We start from the raw sequence: 22512 nt of genomic DNA, 5'->3' as shown, positions 1-22512 counted from the left end.
CCAATTATGTTTTCTGTCACATTTTTTGTTAAGGAAAAAGAGCTTGAAAATTCAAAAAAAGATTTTGCACTCTTTCATCATTTTCCGAAAATCAGGAAATCAGAAAAAAAAATCCAAAAAAAGTTTACATGTTCCATCATTTTTCATTTTTTTTTTCAAATTAGTGTTTTTTTTAATTCTCGCCCGTATCCAATCTGCCCGAACTATGCAAACCTGATTCTTTCGGGGTGTGATACGTAGGCAACCCACATAGGGTTCGGTCTTCCTAGTAAATCTCAGGTTTTTGGCTTAGCGGGGTCTTAGCCAAATTTTGCACTTCTAGCCACCTTTTGGCCAAATAAGCCATTTTGCAAATAACCTCAATCATGTCTTGCATGTGTCTAGTAGAGAATGTTATTGTCTCACATAGTGTTGGTTTAAGTTTTCTCATACAGGTGTGGATCTACATACCGGAGTTTGAGCATAACAGATACCTCATGATCATTGCATTCAGGAGCTGCTCGAGCCGCCATTTTATGTTTTTGAGTCAATTGTTCATGTTTTACTTTCTAGTCCTGTATAGTAGTATCCAATTTTTTAGGTGATGTTAGAGTTTGTAATAGTCTAGTTAAGTTTGCGAAGTCTTTTGTTATTGTATTTCTTATTTTGTATTTGGAAATGTGTTACAAGTCAAAAAAAAAAAGAAATTTTGCGTTTTTATATTTACGTTATAAGTTTTCTTTAAGATATTAATTCCGAAAATCCAAAAAAGATTTTCTTTTGAGGTTATTCTTTGGGAAATTAATAAAAAATGAATGATTTTTTTTTTATTTTACAAGAACTTTAGGACATTGTACATAGAAGAAATAACATACCTTATCTTCTGTTTATCTTTTAAAATTTCTCCTTTAGGTAATTAAAAATTGAAATCCAAAAATATTTTTTTTGTTTATCTTTTTCATTTCTCATTTTGAAATCTTTCTACAAGGATATCAAATGAAAATTCAAAATATTTTTCTTTGGTTTATTGTTTAGATTTCCTTTCGAAAAAAAAAAGAATCAAAAAATATTTTTTTCTTGTAGGGTTTTTTCTTTAATAATTTCCCATAGAGTGTTTATTTCAAAAAGAAGAAAAAAAAGAACAAAAATATTTGCTCGTTAAGCTTGAGTTTAGAATAGGTTATAGGTCATTGAGTCTAGAAAATTCAAAAAAAGGGGTTTTGCTTCTTTTATTTTTCTTTTCTCATCAGAGTAGTCATTAAGGTAAAAAAAAGAAAAAAAAAGAGAACGTTGGTTTGTTTACTTTATTCTCAATCTTCCAGAACTACGCAAAGATCTGATTCATGTGGGGTCGTGATACGTAGGCAACCTACATAGAGTTTGATCGAATCATTTTTTTAAAAGAAAAAGAGAAAAAATGGGAGAAGAAAAAAAGATGGTGAAATTATGGGACATGAGAAATGAGAGGAAATAATAAAGTGATAATTAGAAAAAAGAGGAAGGAAAATGAGCAAGCCAAGAAGTGCTAAAAAAGAAAGAAAAGGGAAGATTGAAATGAACAAAATCGGGATGATGCCAAGTGACCTTGTGACCCTTGAAGTCATTCTAGAACCGTTAATTATTGCTAGATGCATTACACGCAATGTGATATTTTTAGCTGTTAAATACCCTAATGCTAACAGGATGACCCCATTTTTGTTCCTTTTGTTATCTTCATTGAGCAGAAGGGTGGTTGGTTTGTGGTTTAAGTAACTCATCCATACAACACAAGGTCAAAGAGCAAGGTAGTCATGGCTAGCAAAGACTTGAACACAAGGGTTGTTGATCCGTTTAAGGAAATTGTTGAATCAGAATCTGAGATGAAAGAAGAGGTCTTAAGGTTGAAAAGACAGATGGCCAAAATATACCAAGCTTCGATTAGTGGGCGTAATCCACCATCAGTCTCCGATGCCCAACACTATGCTCCAGAACCAATTTTCAAGGTCTCGGGTCCATACTCTCACGCTCCTCATTTTGAGCCTCCCGGTGAGACTACAAAGCTTGCTAAGATAGTGGAGCAAGATGAGATATCCAGAAAGCTGAAAGGGTTTACGATGCCAAAGTTTAATTTGTATGATGGGCGGGGAGATCTAGTAACCCATCTGAGGGGTTATTGCAGTGAAATGAGAAATGTTGGCGGGAAAGATGAGTTGCTGATGACGTATTTCAGTGAGAGCCTGACTGGGGTAGCTTTGGAATGACATACTCGTCAAGATGTCGGTAAGTGGCATACATGGGATGGCATGGCTCAAGATTTTGTGCGACACTTTCAGAACAATATAGACAGTGTCCCAAACCGCTCCTCCCTATCTCAGATGGAAAAGAAACCCAAGGAAAGTTTTAAGGAATTCTGGTTCAGATGGAACGAACAAGTTGCTCGGGACAGTCCTCCCGTTAATAGAAAAGATGCTGCCGAGCCCCGCCAACGACAGAATCCAGTGGGCATTCTTGCTAGACGCTTTCAGCCTCAATACCAACCCCATGAATATCCCCGAACTCCACATAATCCACCCCAGTGTTATCCTGCGAACAATGTCCGACCATCTGTCCAAAAGGGTCACTCCAAAAGGCGAGCACGAGCACCGCAGAATCCCCGCCAGCCTCCACAAAATTTCCAGGTATCCTATAACCCACATTCAAGCCAAGGGTGTAGAAGGGAACAAAGGCTGAAAGATAATTTTACACCAATAGGAGGGTCCTATGTAAGTTTGTTTGAGAGATTAAAGCATTACGACATGATTGCACCTATTCCTTTAAATTATATAGACCCACGTGCGAGAAGTTTTGACCCTGCTAAAAGGTGTGAATACCATTCCAATGCCCAGGGGCACAATGTTGAAGATTGTCGTGCTTTGAAAAGGGAAATAGAAAGAATGATTCGAGAAGGAATAATTGTGGTCCAAGGCAGTAATACCCCAAGTGTCACACGTAATCCTCTACAGGTACATGACAACACACAGATTGTCGGAGTGGTTGGCAATGACGAAGGGTTGGTCAAAGGAGTCAAGGAGCCACTTGGTGAAATTAATGATATTGAAATTGGTACTGGTCTTGGTAATATTGATGTGGAACTCAGTGGCTAAGATGCCGAGCTTGGTAATTGGAAAGACGCTCCTTTCTTGGCTAGCCAGGGAGGAGTCTTGATGGTTCATTTTGTTGTCATTTCTGTTGTCCGGTTTATTTCAGGGTTGTAATCCGGACATTGTCTTGTGGCTCAAACCCTTCTATCCTTTTATTTTGCCTAGTTTGTTTAGTCGTAGTAGCTCGTTTAGTGTTGTCTAGGTTTATTCCAGGATTGTAACCCTATTTTAGTTTGCTTGTTTTGGTATTCGAACCCCTTCACCGTTTGCCTAATGCAATTTCCTGTTTTCGGTTATTTTTAGTTCTGTTTATGTCTCTTCTCCTTTTATAGTTCTCTTCTTGCTCGCTCTAGTGACATGACATGCACACATAATTCTAGGCCTAGTCTTAAAGTTAGTTTACTCATGAAGCAATGAAGCAATTTTGAAGATGACTGGGGCATTTGAAAGAAATAAGTACATAATTTTGAGATCATTTGAAGCCCAAACTATGTGAAACTGGGGCAGATAATTTAGGAAGTTAATAGGGTAACAAGAATTCGTCAAAAAAAGAGTGCATCCCGGACGATTTAAAGCAAGCAACTTTGAGTTCAAGTGCATCTCAAGTTACAAGATAAAGTCAAGAAATTTGTCTCCGAATTGACGGAGGATATCCATTGTGAAAAGGGAATCACCCAATGAGGGTTCTGCACTTGACAAGGCGCTAAAGAAAAGTGGAAGGCATATCAGTAATACCAATGCCGAAGCTGCAAAAGAAATATTGTGCATGATCTTCAATTTTCATTTCAAGTTGCATGTGTTGCACTTGGCATTTTCAGGGATTGTTAAGCCCTCTTTCAGTTACCCAAACACTTATACCATTTGATACCCTCTTAAGCCTGTACTAGTTTCTTTGACCTCCCCTCTTTTGAATCAAGTTAGAGTCATAAAAAAAAGTTTATGTCCCAATAGGTTTATTTGAAAAGGTTCATACCAAAAGAAAAATTCAAAAAAAAATAGAGATAAAAAAGGAAAAGAAAGAAAAGAAAGAAAAGAAAAAAAAAGAGAGAAAAAGAAAGAAAAAGAAAAATAGCAACAACAAAAGTAGTCTTGTGAACTACATTTGGCCTGATTCTTGTCACCACAAGATACGTAGATAGCCTCATGGTTCAGTCATACCAAATAAATTATTTCATAATCCCATGAAGTCGAGAGTGGGAGATTCAAAAAAAAGAAATCAAGTTCCCTTGTTTTAGAAATTGGGGCAAAGTGTTTAGAATGGATTCCAAAAGTTGTAAATAAGTTAACCCCGTTGTCTTAGTTATTTAGAGCCTTTTCGATATCTTTTCTTTCTACCCCTGTCCAAAAGCCACATTACAGTCCAAACCAAATCCATTCGAAAGGTTAGAAATCAACAAAAGAAAAAGTAAAAAAAACCTTCCGGATAATCTTTGAGAGTGCTGAGTTTAGACATGCCAAGAGTATATGATGTTTTACCATGGTTAATGCCTTATCATCTGCAGAATCAGAGGAAATAAGAAGAAAAATAACAAAATGAGAGAGTCTTATTGGTGAAAACCTTCACCGGCACCATAAGGCGACGGTGAGTCGAGATAAATAACAAAATGAGAGAGACTTGATGGTGAAAACCCTTCGGGCACTACAAGTTGAATAAGGATTGTGAATCAGATTGGATAATCGGAGCATTGAAGCCCAAATTTCACGGTTTAGGGGTATAACAAGAGTTGAACATCAGACTTGCTTGATAGATTAGGCCACTTACTCCAAAGGTGCATGTCATGGTCATTAGAGTTGGTATCCGTATCTGATAAGTTTCTACTTTGTAGTTTTTTTGTTAGGAATCGTCTCATTCCATTATCCTTTACTATGTTCCTTTTGTCTTGTTTACTTCCTCTTCCTGAGTCTGTTTGGTCAGAACGAGTGAGAAATGACTTCAAAATTTGCCACCATCTTTCCAATTGCACAAAACGGGATCTGGCTAGCATATCAAAGTGGCATAAGTCAGGAAAAGAGTAGCAAGCACACTGAGTTGGTAACAATCAACATGCTTTGAGATTCATGTGAAATACAAAGAATCGGTATATGTCAACTCATGAACAATGCAACAGATAGAGGGTGTTGGGTTGGAACAGATCAAAGGTATTTTCTTTGATAAAATTGATAAAAGAAAATGGTTAACCAGTAACAAGCAAGGTCTTCCAAGCAGAAATTAAAGTTATCATGGCAAGTTATGGAACAATAGACCTCAAGGCCAAGGCCAGTGGTTTAAGTCGAGAAGGAACAACATACGCACTGAGTGGGTGGCAATTGACGTGCTTTGGGATTCATGTGAGACACAAAGGTTTGGTAAATATCAGTTCATGAGCAATGCAACAGATAGAAGGTATTGGGTCTGAACGGAGAAGAGGTACTTTCTGTGATATGGGTGATAAAGAAAGTGGTTAGTCAATAAACAAGCAAGGTCTTCGAGTGGAAATAAAAGTTATCGTGGGAAGTGAAGGAGCAATCGCCGTCAAAGTCAAGGCCACAAACCAACCACTATATTTTTAAAACTGACAAGATGTTTCTTGATTTGAAACAGGGGTAGAAAATTTCGTTTGTTTCAAAGAAAACCTCCGTAAGGAAAAGCAAGCACCAGACAGGTTTGACCGTAAATTCTCAGGACCCTCTTGGAAAATGGGACCTAGTTAAAATTCAAAACAATCATGAGTAGCAAAATCTAGCATAAATGTACCCCAAAGGAATATAAATTGGCTTCAAAATTTTCATTCTTGAGATAGCATTCAATTAGGAGTTGTCATGACCCTCCTGAATAATGGGACTTAGCTTTAAGATTTCCATTAGATAACAAAATATAGCATAAGTTCTGCTGTAGGGTAGTATAATTTAGCCGCAAAAGTTGTCACTCTTAAGATAAGACTTGATTTTTGGTTTTCAGGACCCTCCTGGATAATGAGATGTAGTTTTAAGACCCTCTTAGATAACAAGGTTTAGTGGGAGTCATACCTTTAGAAGATATAATTTAGATGTAAAGCTGTCATTTAACTAGGAGTTCTCAGGACCCTCCTGGATAATGGGATTTAGCTTTCAAATTCATAGAGATATTTGGTGACATGATTCAATTAACACTCATAGATGCGCCCAGCACCAAACTGGGGCAGGAAAATTTCTTTTGTTTTGTTTGTTTTGTTGTAATCAGGTTCAAAGGCAGCAGTTTCAGATGAACAGTTGAAGTTTTGGCAATCAGGCGCCCACCTGGAGAGCAAGGGAATACAGTTCAAGTTTCAGCAATCAGGCGCTCACCTGGAGAGCAAGGGAATACAGTTCAAGTTTTGGCAATCAGGCGCCCACCTGGAGAGCAAGGGAATACAATTAAAGTTTTGGCAATCAGGCGCCCACCTGGAGAGCAAGGGAATACAGTTCAAGTTTTGGCAATCAGGAATCCACCTGGAGAGCAAGGGAATACAGTTGAAGTTTCGGCAATCAGGCGCCCACCTGGAGAGCAAGGGAGTACAGTTAAGGTTTTGGTAGTCAGGCGCCCACCTGGAAAGCCAGGGAATACAGTTCAAGTTCTAGCAATCAGGCGCCCACCTGGAGAGCAAGGAATACAGTTCAAGTTTCGGCAATCAGGCGCCTACCTGGAGAGTAAGGGAATACGATTCAAGTTTTGGCAATCAGACGCCCACCTGGAGAGCAAGGGAATACAGTTGAAGTTTTGGCAATCAGGCACTCACTTGGAGAGCAAGGGAATAGAACTAAAGTTTTGGCAATCAGGCGCCCACCTGGAGAGCAAGGGAATACAGTTCAAGTTTTGGCAATCAGGCGCCCACCTGGAGATCAAGGGAGTACAGTTCAAGTTTCGGCAGTCAGGCGCCCACCTGGAGAGCAAGGGAATACAGTTCAAGTTTTCGCAATCAGGCGCCCACCTAGAGAGCAAGGGAGTACAGTTCAAGTTTCGGCAGTCAGACGCCCACCTGGAGACTAAGGGAATACAGTTCAAGTTTCGGCAATCAGGCGCCCACTTGGAGAGCAAGGGAATACAGCTAAAGATTTTGTAATCAGGCGCCCACCTGGGGAGCAAGGGGATACAACTAAAGATTTGGTAATCAGGCGCCCACCTGGAAAGCAAGAGAATACAGTTAAAGATTTGGTAATCAGGCGCCCATCTGGAAAGCAGGGGAATACAGTTAAGGTTTTGGTAATCAGGCGCCCATCTGGAAAGCAAGAGAACACAGTTAAAGTTTTGGCAATCTGGCGCTCACCTGGAGAGCAAGGGAATACGGTTCAAGTTCAGCAATCAGGTGCCCGCCTGGAGAAAAGGGAAAGTATCTCAGATTACAATTCAAGTCGGCAACAAAGGAACTTCACCTGGAAATTACAAGTCAACAAGGCAACAAGAATCACAAGACCAAGATTGAAGATATAAATAGGATTTTTGTAATTCATAGATCAACTTAGTCTAGCTTCTTTTATTTTGTCTTGGTGTAATAAGGAGTTCAGTAAGCAGTAGCAACAGCAACAACAACAATGAAATCACAGCTTTCTAGTAGTCCCAGCTACCAAAACTTCCCGAACTACATTGACCTGATTCATTTATAGCCAAGGATATGTAGGCAACCTCGGAAGCAGGGTGCGGTCAAAAATTTTCAAAATGCTTCCCACGGAGTATTCAAACGGGCAAAAATCGCTCGTATATGCTCACTTTATCTTTGCACGAAAACTTTTCGGGTTTCCGAGCAAAGAGGGGCAGCTGCGAGCATGTGATTTTTGCCCTACATGAAAATAACTCCTAAAAATAGACCAAAATAATTTTTTATTGATTTTAGGAATTTTTCTTTATTTATTTGAATTTTATGCATTTTTAATATTTTTAAATCATAGAAAAAATCCTAAAAATTGTCATTTTTACATATTTAACTTTTAGTCTTTAAAATTAGCATTTCTCTTTAGTTTTAAGTTAATTAGTTGTTTTAATGTTAAAAATAAATAAAGAATTTTAATTTCTACAAAAATAGCTTAATTCAGGATTTTAATTAATTAAAGAAAAGGAAAAAAGGAGAAAAGGAAATTAAGAAAAATGTATTTTTGGTCTTGTTTCTTCTAAAATTGGGCCAATTACTAAAATGATCCAAATTAATTTTAAACCCCAGCCCGATTCCAATACCAATACCCATTTGACACATTATCCTTTTTTTTTTTTTTTATCCTAATCCCTAACATAAAAGGGGAGCCAAGGCACAAAAAGGGGGAAGAGGACTAGACCCTTAGAACACAGAGAACGATGCCCCTGTTTCTTCTTGAATGAGGACCCCTCCCGTAGAGAACAGAACAAGACGACACACCCCCATAGCCACTCTCTGAAAACAACAGACCAGCGTTGTTCCCTCCTCCTCTCTGGCCTCACTTTCTCATCTACTCTTCTCAACTTCACTCAGAATTTAATTTGGAAATAGAAGAGTTTTTAAATTTTCGAAAATAAAATAAGAAAAAGAAAGGAAAATATATATATATATATATATATATATATATATAATTTCAATCATTCATCCGGCGTATATATTCTGAGTCCACAAAGGCTTTTGGAGTTTCGAGTTGCTGTCTATTACTGTCTGTCACTGTTATTTTCAACTAGTAGTTGAGCTCAACCTGTAGTCGTGTTCTTCAGCCTCTTTTTGGCTGTTTGGAGCTCTGTTATTGCTGTTAAGGTATTGTCCCCCTTTCTTGATCATGTAATTCTCCTTTTGATTCAATGAAAATATGTTTACCGTGCCATGACAGCGTATAATTATGTGTTTTCTTTTGTTAGATTTAGTCGTTCTTGTTAGTGTTTATATTATTCACTTATCCGATTGTGCGTGAGTGTTGATTTAGGCCTATCTACAGTATCTCGTATTCATCTTGTTGAATAGATGTGTTATCTAATGATGAAGATGAGCCATGTTGCTTTGTGTATTTGGCAGTTGTTTCATGAATTAGACCATTAATCGGTCAGATCTTGAAATTTCAAAGTTTAAGTAAAACAGGGCTTGCAACCTCTATCCTATCGATTCAGTATTTACTTCATGTTATTACTTTTATTTTGATTCACTGAAGTGCTTGAGATCTTCATTAGTTGACATTATTAGCTTGTTAATACTTTACTGTTTCTTCCCTATTGAATTAGTAGTTAGAGATTATAGTGATTGAATTATAATGGTTAAGTGGACAGTGCTATAATCAAAATTTGAGCTATAGGGATGGGCTTAAAAAGCTTGTTTCGATGTTTGGCTCCGTAGACTTTGTAGTGGTCTACAAAGAAACGGCTGGGCTATTGGTGAATGATTCCGTTCTTTGCACGCGCAAGATGCTATGGTCTTATTTCTAAGTATAACCAATTCAAGAACAAAATGAGGCTGATTATGGATTGAAAGTTTCTAAGGATGTTGCCTCCCATCAGCATGCTCCTGATATCTTTGTATTCTGCTACTACAAGCAGTACCCCTCCGTTAACGCTTGGCTAGCGCTCTAATGGTTATTCACTATCTGCCATATTTCTTACACTATGTGCTTTCTTCTTCCTTGGTCCATATCTTTTCCTTTTTTTTTTACAAATTCACATTACCTCTTCCATAAAGAGCTTTCCATACTTACCATGGCCCTCGGATAATTAATTTTAATCCTTTAGAAATCGAGGTGCGCTATGGCCCTCGCAAAGTTGAAAGTGCGTAGTTGCTTTACGCGCTATTTAAAAATTACCTTCCTAAACTCGGGTGTGCATTTCATGTGACCCAAATCCAAATCTTAATAATGTTAAATAAAATGTGTCTCGGACTGCGGGTGCATTTCATGTGGCGTGGTCCAAAGACGTATTTTAGATAACGTTGAAATCTTCCTTAAAATAATTAAAAGCGGTTTAAAGTTAAAATTGAACCATAGGTTCATGTATTAAAATCAGATAATAGGCCAATTATAACAGTTGAGCGGCCGTGCTAGAACCACGGAACCCGGGAAGCCTAACACCTTCTCTCGGGTTAATAGAATTCCTTACCCGAATTTCTGTGTTCGCGGACTGTAATACAGAGTCAATCTTTTCCTCGATTCGGGATCTGAACCGGTGACTTGGGATACCATAATTATCCCAAGTGGCGACTCTGAATTTAATTAATAAATAATCCCATTTCGATTGTCACTTTAAGTTGAAAAAAACTCCCTTATACACCCTTCCGGGGTGTAGGTAAAAAAGGAACAAACAAGTCAAATCTTGGTCAAACCTTTCAAATTTAGAGCTTTAAACTGAGAACCGTTCTCCCAAATTCATTCTGATTACCCTGAAAACCAAAACCAACGATTTACGTAAGTCATAATACATCACACGGGGCAAGTCATGCCCGAAAGCTAGCGATCAAAGTGCAAAAGCTCAAAATAACCGGTCGGGTCGTTACATCCTCCCCCACTTAAACATACGTTCGTCCTCGAACGTGCCTAGAGTTGTTCCAAAAGCCAACCAATCGCTGAATAACCTTATCATGCACATACCCGGGGGTGATCCCACGTCACCCTATCTCACATAGGTCCGATAACACCTTGTAACTGAAATTACACAATCCCAATCTAGCCCATTGTAACGACTCGACCGGTCGTTTTGAGCTCTAGTGCGTCGTTCAGCAGTTGGAAGTCACGAACAACTTCATTTCAGGTATATTGACTTGTATGTATGGTCAGAGTTGAATTTCGGGAAATTCGAAGTCAAATTGGAAAGAAACTTTTCATTGCGGCAACCTTAAGTTGAAGAAAATGGCTAAGATTGGAATTTTGAGTAAACGACCTCGAAATTGGGATCTGAAAGTTTCAGCATGTTCGTATGATGATTTTGGACTTGGGCGTATGTCCGGATTTGATTTTGGATAACCGGTGAGCATTTCGGCGTAAATTGTGGAAGTTAGTATTTTAGAAGAATTTCATAAATTTGGGTTGGAAGGTATTTCAGAGTTATAGATGTCCGTTTGGGATTCCGAGTCTAGGAATAGCTCCGTATGGTGATTCTAGAGTTGTGAGCGCGATCGGAAGTGAATTCGGATGTCCGGAGGTCATTTTGAAGTCATTTGGCTAAATATAGAAATTTGAAGGTTTTTGAGAAAATTCGATCGGAAGTGGAAAATTTGATATCGGGGTCGGAATGCAATTCTGAAAGTTGGTGCAAGTCCGTAATGTCGAATGTGACTTGTGTGCAAAATTTGAAGTCATTCAGACTAGTTTTGGTAAGGTTTGAGACACTTAGTCTCTTTTAAGGAGGTTTAAGTTGGAAAAGTCAACCGAACATTGACTTATGTGTTAGAGGGCTCGGATTTGAATTCCGATGATTCGGTTAGCTTCGGGGGATGATTTGTGACTTAGGAGTGTAATCGGAAGTAATTTTGGAGGTCCGGTGTAGAATTAGGCTTGAATTGGCGAAGTTATTATTTTGGCGAATTCCGGTTGATAGGTGAGATTTTGATCCGAGAGTCGGAATGGAATTCCGAGAGTTGCTGTAGCTTTGTTATGTCATTTGTGATGTGTGTGCAAAATTTCAGGTTATTCGAACATCGTTTGGTCGGGTTTTTGATCGAAAGTGTATTTTCGGAAGTTTTTGGAAACTTAGGCTTGAATTCGATGAGTTTTGGGTAATTTGATGTTGTTTGAGGTGTTTTGATGATTGGAGCAGGTTTTAATGATGTTATAAATTATGTTGGCATTTTTGGTCGGGGTCCCATGAGGCTCGGATAAGTTTTGGAAGAATTTTTGGAAGATTTTTGCCGTTTTGAGGATAAATGTAATGATCTAAAGGTTCATTTTTAGTTCTAGAGATCCAAATTTGATTTCGAGACTTCCAGAATTTAAATCATGAATTATAGGACTGATCTGGAAATTTTGGTTTAATTTTATCAAGTCGCGATTGAGTTTTTGACGTTAAATGTGAGTTAATTGTTTAACAAGCGAAATGGGTATTGAACTGGGCAAACGAGCTCTGAATTGAGTTTCGATTGAAGGGTTGTGTTCGTATTATTATTTGTGACTCGTAGGAACAAGAATCATCGAATTCCGAGGTTCCAGGCTCGAGAAATGAATTTTTGAGTAAAATTGTTTTCTGAAAATATTTAAGGAAAATGAAAATGAAATTTGATTAGAAAGTGATGATATCGGGCCCGTATTTTAGTTCCGGTGCCCGGTACAGGTCTTATATATGGTTTAAGCACTTTCTGTAAAGTTTGGTTGAAAACGGACGTCATTTGACGTGTTTCGGACTCAAAATGGAAAATTTGATGTTTTATGAAATTTGAACGAATTCTTGGATTTTAAAGCTTAATTCATGGTATATGACGTTATTTTGGCGATTTGATCGCACGGTTAAGTTCGTAGGATGTTGTTGAGTTAGTGCATATGTTTGGTTAGGAGGCCCGAGGGCTCGGGAGTGTTTCGGAGGTGTCTCAGAGTGATTTTGAACTTAGGAAAATTTGGAAAAATTGCAGAAATAGTACACAGTGAACAGTAACCGCGCGTGAACAGTAACCGCGCGTGAACAGAATGTTAAGTTCGATTTTTCCATTTTTGACGAATTGGAGCTCGGATTTTGGGCGATTTTTAGCAAGAAATCTTGGGAAATCTTGAGGTAAGTCACTTGTGATTATTTCTACTCCATAATATTGAATTATAATCGAATAATCCGACTAGATTACATGTTTTTGAGGAGTAAATTGAGGATTTAGGCCTAGGGATTTGAAAATAAGATTTGAAGATTTGAGGGGTCATTTGAACTCCGATTTTGGTAAATTTTATATGTACGAACTCGTGGCGAGACGAGGAATCCGGTGATGTGATTTTCATAATTTTTTGAGAAGTGGGCTCGGGGCTCGGGTTTTGCCAAATTTCGGGATTTTGATGTTTTCCAGTTATTTTCAATTGGGTATTGTTCCTACAACATAATGTGACATATTCGTTCTGATTTTGGATAGATTCGACGCACTAAGAGGCCAATTTGAAAGGCAAGGGCATAGCGAGCTAGAGCTTTGGCCGGTTTGAGGTGAGTAATGATTTTAAATGATGCACTGAGGGTTTGAAACCCCGGATTGCACAACTTACTGCTATGTTGAGATGAGACACGCGTTGTATGACGAGCGCGAGGTTATTTACTATTGGGGATTGTGACTTGGTCCATCCCAGTTGATATTTTTACTGCGTAATTGATAAAGATTTATTGTTTTTCACTATGATTGGGGCTTATTGCCATATTTGGGCTTCGTGCCAATTATCTGAAATCTTTTGTGAATTTACATCACTATTTTCCTCACGAATTGAAATATTATTTGAACTCAGTCCAATTGAATTATATTATTTTGTGAACTCAGCTACATTTATACTCAACTCGAGATTTAATGATATTTATAATGCTGTTGAGCTGAGCACTATTGTTTTACTGATGCCCAAGAGGCTTATGATTATTTTCTGGACTGATTGAGGCCGAGGGCCATACGTGAGGATATGTTGAGTGATGTGAGGAGGCTTTCAGGCCTCGAGTGTTATATGAGGAGGCTTTCAGGCCTCGTGTGTGATGTGTGAAGGCTTTCAGGCCTATTGATATTGCGCTTGGGCTGTAGGAGCCCCTCCGGAGTCTGTACACACCCCCAGTGAGCGCAGGGTACCCAGGTGAGTTGGGAGTGGGCCCGAGAGGCCGTTGCTTGTGTGTGGTGAGTTGGGAGTGAGCCCGAGGGGCTGATGTTGTGTGCTGGTGAGTTGGGAGTGAGCCCGAGGGGCTGATACTATACTGAGATTTACATATTGAGCCCGAGGGGCAAGCTTTTGATTTATCCTTACTGTGGAAATTATTTGTCTTTACTGTTTTAAAAGAAGAATTATCTGATACTCACTATTTTACTGTATAACTGATTTTACTGCTTGGGATAGCGCTATATTGTGCCGTTATGAGATTTCATGTTTTCAGTCGTTATTTATTTTTATTACTCACTGGGTCGGAGTACTCACATTACTCCCTGCACCATGTGTGCAGATACAGGCAGAGCTGAGTTCGCTCCTGAGCGCTGATTCTTTCCAGACCAGGCGGTGACTAGGAGTAACGAGGTAGCTGTTGACGTCCGCAGCCCCGTTTTCTCCCTTATCTTTGTTATTTATGATAATTCCAGACTTTGTAAAATTTATCCCTAGTAGATGCTCGTGACTTGTGACACCCCGGTTAGGGCTGTGTCGGGCTGGGTCTACGCATTTTATCTATATTTTCCTCTATTTGGTATTATTAAACCATGTTGTACTATAATTGTGTTAAATAACAGTTTAAAAGGACGAATTGGGTTAGACGGGCTGGCCTTGTCTTCACGAGAGGCGCCATCACGACCAGGTTCGGGATTTGGGTCGTGACAAGTTGGTATCAGAGCCTAGGTTACATAGGTCTCACGAGTCATGAGCAGGTTTAATAAAGTCTCGCGGATCGGTACAGAGACATCTGTATTTATCCTCGAGAGGCTATAGAACCTTTAGGAAAACTTCACATTCTTGAATTCTTATCGTGCGTTCTTGATTCAGCTTGAAAAGTAACTCTTGAAATTTCTTCCACGCGTTCGCATGCGCGCATGAGCGCTCAGTATCAGATGTGCCTTGATGGCTTGTGATTCCCTGATTGAGGGGCGAGACGTGATCTCTATGAGTTGATGTTGGGCCAGTCTGAAGGACTTGAGGCCGGATCTTTTCCTACGGCTTAAGCACCGAGGTGCTGATTGTGTGAGCAAGTGTTTTGAACTTATATGTCCGGTATTGCCCCTATTAGCGGGTATGATGGCTGGGTAGCAATGTGATGAGTATGTTAGTACTGCGAGATGTTTCTATATGACTTGGAAGTGTCAAGGAAGATCTGCTGGATGATAGGTGAACTATTAAGTGTATGATTTCCATTGTGATTAGAGGTGTAGCTCCGAGTTATGGGCATGAAGAATCTTTTCAAGTCTCCTGTTTGGAGTGAAGTAAATTCCATGTTACAGTATGAGTTTAGACCCAAGAAGACTAAGTGATTGTGTAATGTATATGGCGGTGGAAGGTATTCAAAAATGTTAATTGGAGGCAAAGTAGGTGGGTTATCTCATGCGGAATAATCTACGTAGGTGTGTTCCTTATAATGTGGAGTAGAGAGTTTCTTTTCTACTAACAGGATGTATGTGTTGAGATTTGAATTTGACTCTAATTGAGAAATTTGAGTTGATTGTCACGAGAATGAAGGTGATCTTAGTAGTGGAATTGAGGTATTTTACGGTCTATGTTACCTAAGCTTGTGAAGAATTTTTGTTGAACTAGCTGTAGTAATATGGCAATATTTCTGAGTTTAATGACCTGCGTGGCCTGGTTGAATTAGAGGAATTTAGTTCTGATAGCTTGATTAGGAGAAAATGGATTTCCAAGTGTTCTTGATGGTTTCTACTATGGTTTAAAATAGATACTTTCTACAGGTATGGGGAACGTGTTGTGTATTGTGAGTTCCTGTATATTTCTTCATTATTGATGGGGTACGAAGGTTTTGGAGCGAGGTTCTGTTTAATGTGGGGTTTCCTACTGGTACTTGGTTGGTTTGAGTGGTTATGGTGATCGAGAATGGTGTTGCGAGTATACGAGTTGTGTAGTATGTTATGCGATTATATCTAGGGTTATTGTTATGGCTTGACACAGTTTGTTCGGACTTATACAGTATGTGTATGTGAGATTCGGATCTTGAAAAGAATTCTGGATGTTAGAAATTGGGCTCCAAGGATTTGGGGTAAGGTTAAAGTAATGTTTATTATTCACTACAATGGGTTTAATGTGTTTCGGAATAATTGGTTCCAACTTTTTTTTTATGAATTATATGCCCTACCGATATTAGGGTTCGTTATGTGCTATGAAAAAAAAATGTTTACGAAATTTATTGAGAAGAAGAAAGAGAGGAAATTGAAAACTGCAGTTGGCACAATGTGAAATATTTAAACCGGGCTGCAAGCCGCGGTGGAGGTTATGTAAGGACAAGGTCCTTGTGGTAAATAATTATGAGTTTCAAGTTTTCCTTTGTAAAGTTTAATTCATACGATAATATTAAAGGGAGTCATGCCAGTTAGGTTGATTTGATAATTCTTGTATATTTTATGTTCATATTCAGCCATTTCCGTACTGTAAACATTGAGTTTTAGCTTATGAGATGAGTTCCCAGGTGGCGTTAAATGTGACTCATTAATCCGAGTAAGTAATAATGAGGTCTTCATGCCTCATATTCTGTTGTCAGTATTGTGAAAATTTGAAATGAGGTGGTGGTTAATATGAGATTTATTGATAATGATGGAATTATTTATGAACAACTATTAAGACCAGAAATGTGGTTAAGATCATACAAATGATGCGTTTCATGTCAAAATATCATTGTGATAATATTGGGCTTGTAATGTGGAGATTAGTGTTATTGATATACTTGTGGTACTTGTTGGGTTGTGGACATGCTGTTAGGAGTTGTTTTGGTATTACTCTGACAGGTGGATAGGCCCAATTACGAGGGAGACTCTGCCGAAATATTTGAAAAATCTGGGAGTTAGTCAAATTTTGGGGACTTAAGAAAGTTGAAATGTTGGAAGAATATCTAAGATCTATATGTAGTCGTTCGGTTCATTTGGTTGTGGATCGTGGGGTGTTGTCCCGGCTATGGTGGTAGTTCTTTCATGTTATGAGAAGAAATGACTTATTACGGGTCCAGGAAAGGCTATCAGCCTAGTTCAGTGCGAGCAGAATCGACCTGAAGTGGGTGAATGGATTTAAATAGGATTATGGGCTTCATGTGAGTCAAATGTGTTCATTTTAGTATAGCGCTCCTCAAGGAGGGGTGTTGGAATATCATATGTTGTTCCGTGTTCGTCAACTAATGTAATATTTTGATTGTGCCATGTGTGTTGTGAAACGGCTTGATAAATTCCTATTCTCTGGGGAAAAGTCCATATTAGTTGTGCGAGTTGAGCAATCCATTCCTGGATCATTTCCTTATGTATCTTGTTCGCATTATGGCCTATTGGCGCATTTTTGCATCATGTGAGACCGTTGGTCATTGTCTGTGGTGATTGGTTGTCTGAGCAGCTCGTACTAGGTGAGGCGAGACTATTGGTATCGGGGACCATTGCAGTGGGATTCTGTGAGGTATATTACAGGGCAGTTACCAGTATTTGGGTAGTAATGAGGTGATGATTTTAGTCAAAAAGGAGAGAATTAATGTTTGGTTAACTCTGCAATGGGTTAGAAATTTCTGCACATCTCCTCCATTGTGGTTGTATCGTCAGCATTATAACAGAATGTATAGGTATATCATCATATGCATTGGGAGCATCAGAGTCGTAGAATTTTGGTTATTAAGGTTCATGGAATGTCATTGTGGTTAGATGGTGAATTATGCGATGCATGGTGCTAATTCAACAAAGGTACGCAGTCGTGTTCTGGTACCTCGTGTGGTAGTTGATACAGTGTTTACATATAGGGAACAAGTCTGGCAGAGAATTTCAGGTGTTGGAATTGGGTTCTGAGCTTATTGTATGGATAAAAGAGGATATCTGCAGATTTGATCAAACTAATGTGTCCATATGAGTTGTGGTAGCACGGGCAGGTGCACGAGGTGTTAAACAGTGATTTCAGATAACTTAAGAGCAGTTCTTGGAACGTTCGAGGACGAACGTCTATTTAAGTGGGGGAGAATGTAACGACCCGACCGGTCGTTTTGAGCTCTAGTGCGTCGTTCAGCAGTTGGAAGTCATGAACAGCTTCATTTCAGGTATATTGACTTTTACGTATGGTCAGAGTTGAATTTCGGGAAATTCGGAGTCAAATTGGAAAGAAACTTTTCATTGCGGCAACCTTAAGTTGAAGAAAATGGCTAATATTGGAATTATAAGTAAACGACCTTGAAATTGGGATCTGAAAGTTCCAGCATGTTCGTATGATGATTTTGGACTTGGGCGTGTGTCCGGATTTGATTTTGGATAACCCGTGAGCATTTCGGCGTAAATTGTGGAAGTTAGTATTTTAGAAGAATTTCATAAATTTGGGTTGGAAGGTATTTCAGAGTTATAGATGTCCGTTTGGGATTCCGAGTCTGGGAATAGCTCCGTATGGTGATTCTGGAGTTGGGAGCGCGATCAGAAGTGAATTCGGATGTTCGGAGGTCATTTGGCTAAATATAGAAATTTGAAGGTTTTTGAGAAAATTCGACCGGAAGTGGAAATTTTGATATCGGGGTCGGAATGCAATTCTGAAAGTTGGTGCAAGTCCGTAATGTCGAATGTGACTTGTGTAAAAAATTTGAAATCATTCGGACTAGTTTTGGTAAGGTTTGAGACACTTAGTCTCTTTTAAGGAGGTTTAAGTTGGAAAAGTCAGAACATTGACTTATGTGTTAGAGGGCTCGGATTTGAATTCCGATGATTCGGTTAGCTTCGGGGGATGATTTGTGACTTAGGAGTGTGATCGGAAGTAATTTTGGAGGTCCGGTGTAGAATTAGGCTTGAATTGACGAAGTTATTATTTTGGCGAATTCCGGTTGATAGGTGAGATTTTGATCCGGGAGTCGGAATGGAATTCCGAGAGTTGCTGTAGCTTTGTTATGTCATTTGTGATGTGTGTGCAAAATTTCAGGTTATTCGAACATCGTTTGGTCGGGTTTTTGATCGAAAGTGTATTTTCGGAAGTTTTTGCAAACTTAGGCTTGAATTCGATGAGTTTTGGGTAATTTGATGTTGTTTGAGGTGTTTTGATGATTGGAGCAGGTTTTAATGATGTTATAAATTATGTTGGCATTTTTGGTCGGGGTCCCATGAGGCTCGGATAAGTTTTGGAAGAATTTTTGGAAGATTTTTGCCGTTTTGAGGATAAATGTAATGATCTAAAGGTTCATTTTTAGTTCTAGAGATCCAAATTTGATTTCGAGACTTCCAGAATTTAAATCATGAATTATAGGACTGATCTGGAAATTTTGGTTTAATTTCATCAAGTCGCGATTGGGTTTTTGACGTGAAATGTGAGTTAATTGTTTAACGAGCGAAATGGGTATTGAGCTGGGCAAACGAGCTCTGAATTGAGTTTCGATTGAAGGTTTGTGTTCGTATTATTATTTGTGACTCGTAGGAACAAGAATCATCGAATTCCGAGGTTCCAGGCTCGAGAAATGAATTTTTGAGTAAAATTATTTTCTGAAAATATTTAAGGAAAATGGAAAAGAAATTTGATTAGAAAGTGATGATATCGGGCCCATATTTTAGTTCCGGTGCCCGGTACAGGTCTTATATATGGTTTAAGCACTTTCTGTAAAGTTTGGTTGAAAACGGACGTCATTTGACGTGTTTCGGACTCAAAATGGAAAATTTGATGTTTTATGAAATTTGAACGAATTCTTGGATTTTAAAGCTTAATTCATGGTATATGACGTTATTTTGGCAATTTGATCGCACGGTTAAGTTCGTAGGATGTTGTTGAGTTAGTGCATATGTTTGGTTAGGAGCCCCGAGGGCTCGGGAGTGTTTCGGAGGTGTCTCGGAGTGATTTCGGACTTAGGAAAATTTGGAAAAATTGCAGAAATAGTACACAGTGAACAGTACTGTGAACAGTAACCGCGCGTGAATAATGTCCAGCAGTCCGAGTTTGGTCATTTTTTTTGACTTCCAAGCTCGGATTTTGGGCGATTTTTAGCAAGAAATCTTGGGAAATCTTGAGGTAAGTCACTTGTGATTATTTCTACTCCATAATATTGAATTATCATCGAATAATCCGACTAGATTACATGTTTTTGAGGAGTAAATTGAGGATTTAGGCCTAGGGATTTGAAAATAAGATTTGAAGATTTGAGGGGTCATTTGAACTCCGATTTTGGTAAATTTTATATGTACAGACTCGTGGCGAGACGAGGAATCCGGTGATGTGATTTTCGTAATTTTTTGAGAAGTGGGCCCGGGGCTCGGGTTTTGCCAAATTTTGGGATTTTGATGTTTTTCAGTTATTTTCGATTGGGTTATATTCCCTTAGCCTATTGTAATGTATTCGTTGTGGTTTTGACCAGATTCGACGCGCGAAGAGGTAAATTCGAGAGGCAAGGGCATAGCGGAGTAGACGTTGGACCGTCTTGAGGTGAGTAATGATTTTAAATGATGCACTGAGGGTTTGAAACCCCGGATTGCACAACATACTGCTATGTTGAGATGAGACACGCGTTGTATGACGAGCGCGGGGTCATTTACTATTGGGGATTGTGACTTGGTCCATCCCAGTTGATATTTTTACCGCGTAATTGATAAAGATTTATTGTTTTTCACTATGATTGGGCTTATTGCCATATTTGGGCTTCGTGCCAATTATCTGAAATCTTTTGTGAATTTACATCACTATTTTCCTCACGAATTGAAATATTATTTGAACTCAGTCCAATTGAATTATATTATTTTGTGAACTCAGCTACATTTATACTCAACTCGAGATTTAATGATATTTATAATGCTGTTGAGCTGAGCACTATTGTTTTACTGATGCCCAAGAGGCTTATGATTATTTTCTGGACTGATTGAGGCCGAGGGCCATACGTGAGGATATGTTGAGTGATGTGAGGAGGCTTTCAGGCCTCGAGTGTTATATGAGGAGGCTTTCAGGCCTCGTGTGTGATGTGTGAAGGCTTTCAGGCCTATTGATATTGCGCTTGGGCTGTAGGAGCCCCTCCGGAGTCTGTACACACCCCCAGTGAGCGCAGGGTACCCAGGTGAGTTGGGAGTGGGCCCGAGAGGTCGATGTTTGTGTTCAGGTGAGTTGGGAGTGGGCCCGAGAGGCCGATGTTTGTGTTCTGGTGAGTTGGGAGTGAGCCCGAGGGGCTGATATTGTGTGTTGGTAAGTTGGGAGTGAGCCCGCGGGGCTGATACTGTATTGAGAATTTGATATTGAGCTCGAGGGGCAAGTTTCTGATTATTCCTTACTTGTTGAAATTTAATTGTTTTCACTATTTTAAAAGAGAATTATCTGATATTCCACGGTTTTATTGTATAATTGATTTTACTGCTTGAGATAGAATTATATTGTGCCTTTATGAGATTTCATGCTTTCAGTGGTTATTTATTTTTATTACTCACTGGGTCGGAGTACTCACATTACTCCCTGCACCTTGTGTGCAGATTCAGGTATGTTTTGGCTGATCGGAGGCAGAGTCATCAGAGTTTAGCAAGGTAGCTGCCGGCGTTCGCAGCACTGCTTTTCTCTCTCCTCATTTCATTAGTCTATATTTGTACACTCCAGGCTTTCAGTTGTATTTATCCCTAGTAGATGCTCGTGACTTGTGACACCCCGGTTAGGGCTGTGTCGGGCTGGGTCTACGCATTTTATCTATATTTTCCTCTATTTGGTATTATTAAACCATGTTGTACTATAATTGTGTTAAATAACAGTTTAAAAGGATGAATTGGGTAGATTGGTTGGCCTTGTCTTCACGAGAGGCGCCATCACGACCAGGTTCGGGATTTGGGCTGTGACACCCATAAACCATAGAACCACATTTCCACTTCTGAAACCATCAATACGATCACAACCCCACATCTATACTCTGAATAGGCCCGAACCAGCTGTAATAACCCGTGCTTGCAACCTCAGGTACAATTATATGATATACCACATAACTCAAGCACATGTAGCGATAACTTCCATTCACAGCAGCTGCACACAATAACCGAATACCGGTAGGAAACCTCTTATCCACTAAAGTCTCATTCCAACACTTTTATATACTGCCAATGAATGGCCATAACCGTTTCTCAGATCAACCATTCATGAAGCCACTTCTTCTTTGGCAAAAACCATAGCAATTTCTGAGCCGAACCTCGATATTATCCTTCCAACATGCTGAAATCGAATCCGTTCGTATTCATTAATGATCCCAACGATCTCCTCTGATCCAACACACTACTCTGGTGACATGACACATCAATATAGGCCTAAGCCTCAACTGGCACAATACGCGCACCAATAAGCAACAGTCCGAACATACTCAAATTATGAAAATGACTCAAATGAAAGAGTTGTCCCTCAAGCTCACCAGTACCACCACAGCGCAAGGCTGAGAACCCGTCTCTCATCATAGAAATAGAACACACGAATCTAACCCGCAAGGTCATAACTCCATATAGCTTCGCTGCAACGCGCGATCCTATCCAAACACTGCTCCACATAAAACTCCTCGAGTCACTATGCTCGAAATCGACAACCACGCACAATTTGATGTCTGGAGCCAACACAAATCATTACACCCACGGTGAAACAAATAACATATACCATGCAAACCCGATAGGACATAACCGATATGCCATTCACCAAGCAACACCCAATTAGTCTTCCTGCTCGACTTCCACTATGAAACTCCGATAGAACCGCGCCA

At 39.3% G+C, this 22512-nt stretch overlaps 1 long non-coding RNA gene across 1 annotated transcript; it reads left to right on the top strand.

Moving 5' to 3' along the window:
* Nucleotides 1-8354: 8354 nt before the first annotated feature.
* LOC138876482 (uncharacterized) lies at nucleotides 8355-21543 on the top strand. The gene is made up of 3 exons (XR_011401782.1): nucleotides 8355-8803; nucleotides 13067-13134; nucleotides 21260-21543. It is a non-coding gene; the product is annotated as an uncharacterized lncRNA (long non-coding RNA).
* Nucleotides 21544-22512: the final 969 nt, after the last annotated feature.

Source organism: Nicotiana sylvestris, chromosome 8, assembly GCF_000393655.2.
Source record: "Nicotiana sylvestris chromosome 8, ASM39365v2, whole genome shotgun sequence".
NCBI lineage: Eukaryota > Viridiplantae > Streptophyta > Magnoliopsida > Solanales > Solanaceae > Nicotiana > Nicotiana sylvestris.
The sequence above is the reverse complement of the archived record's forward strand: the minus strand, read 5'-3'. Positions and strand labels throughout refer to the sequence as shown.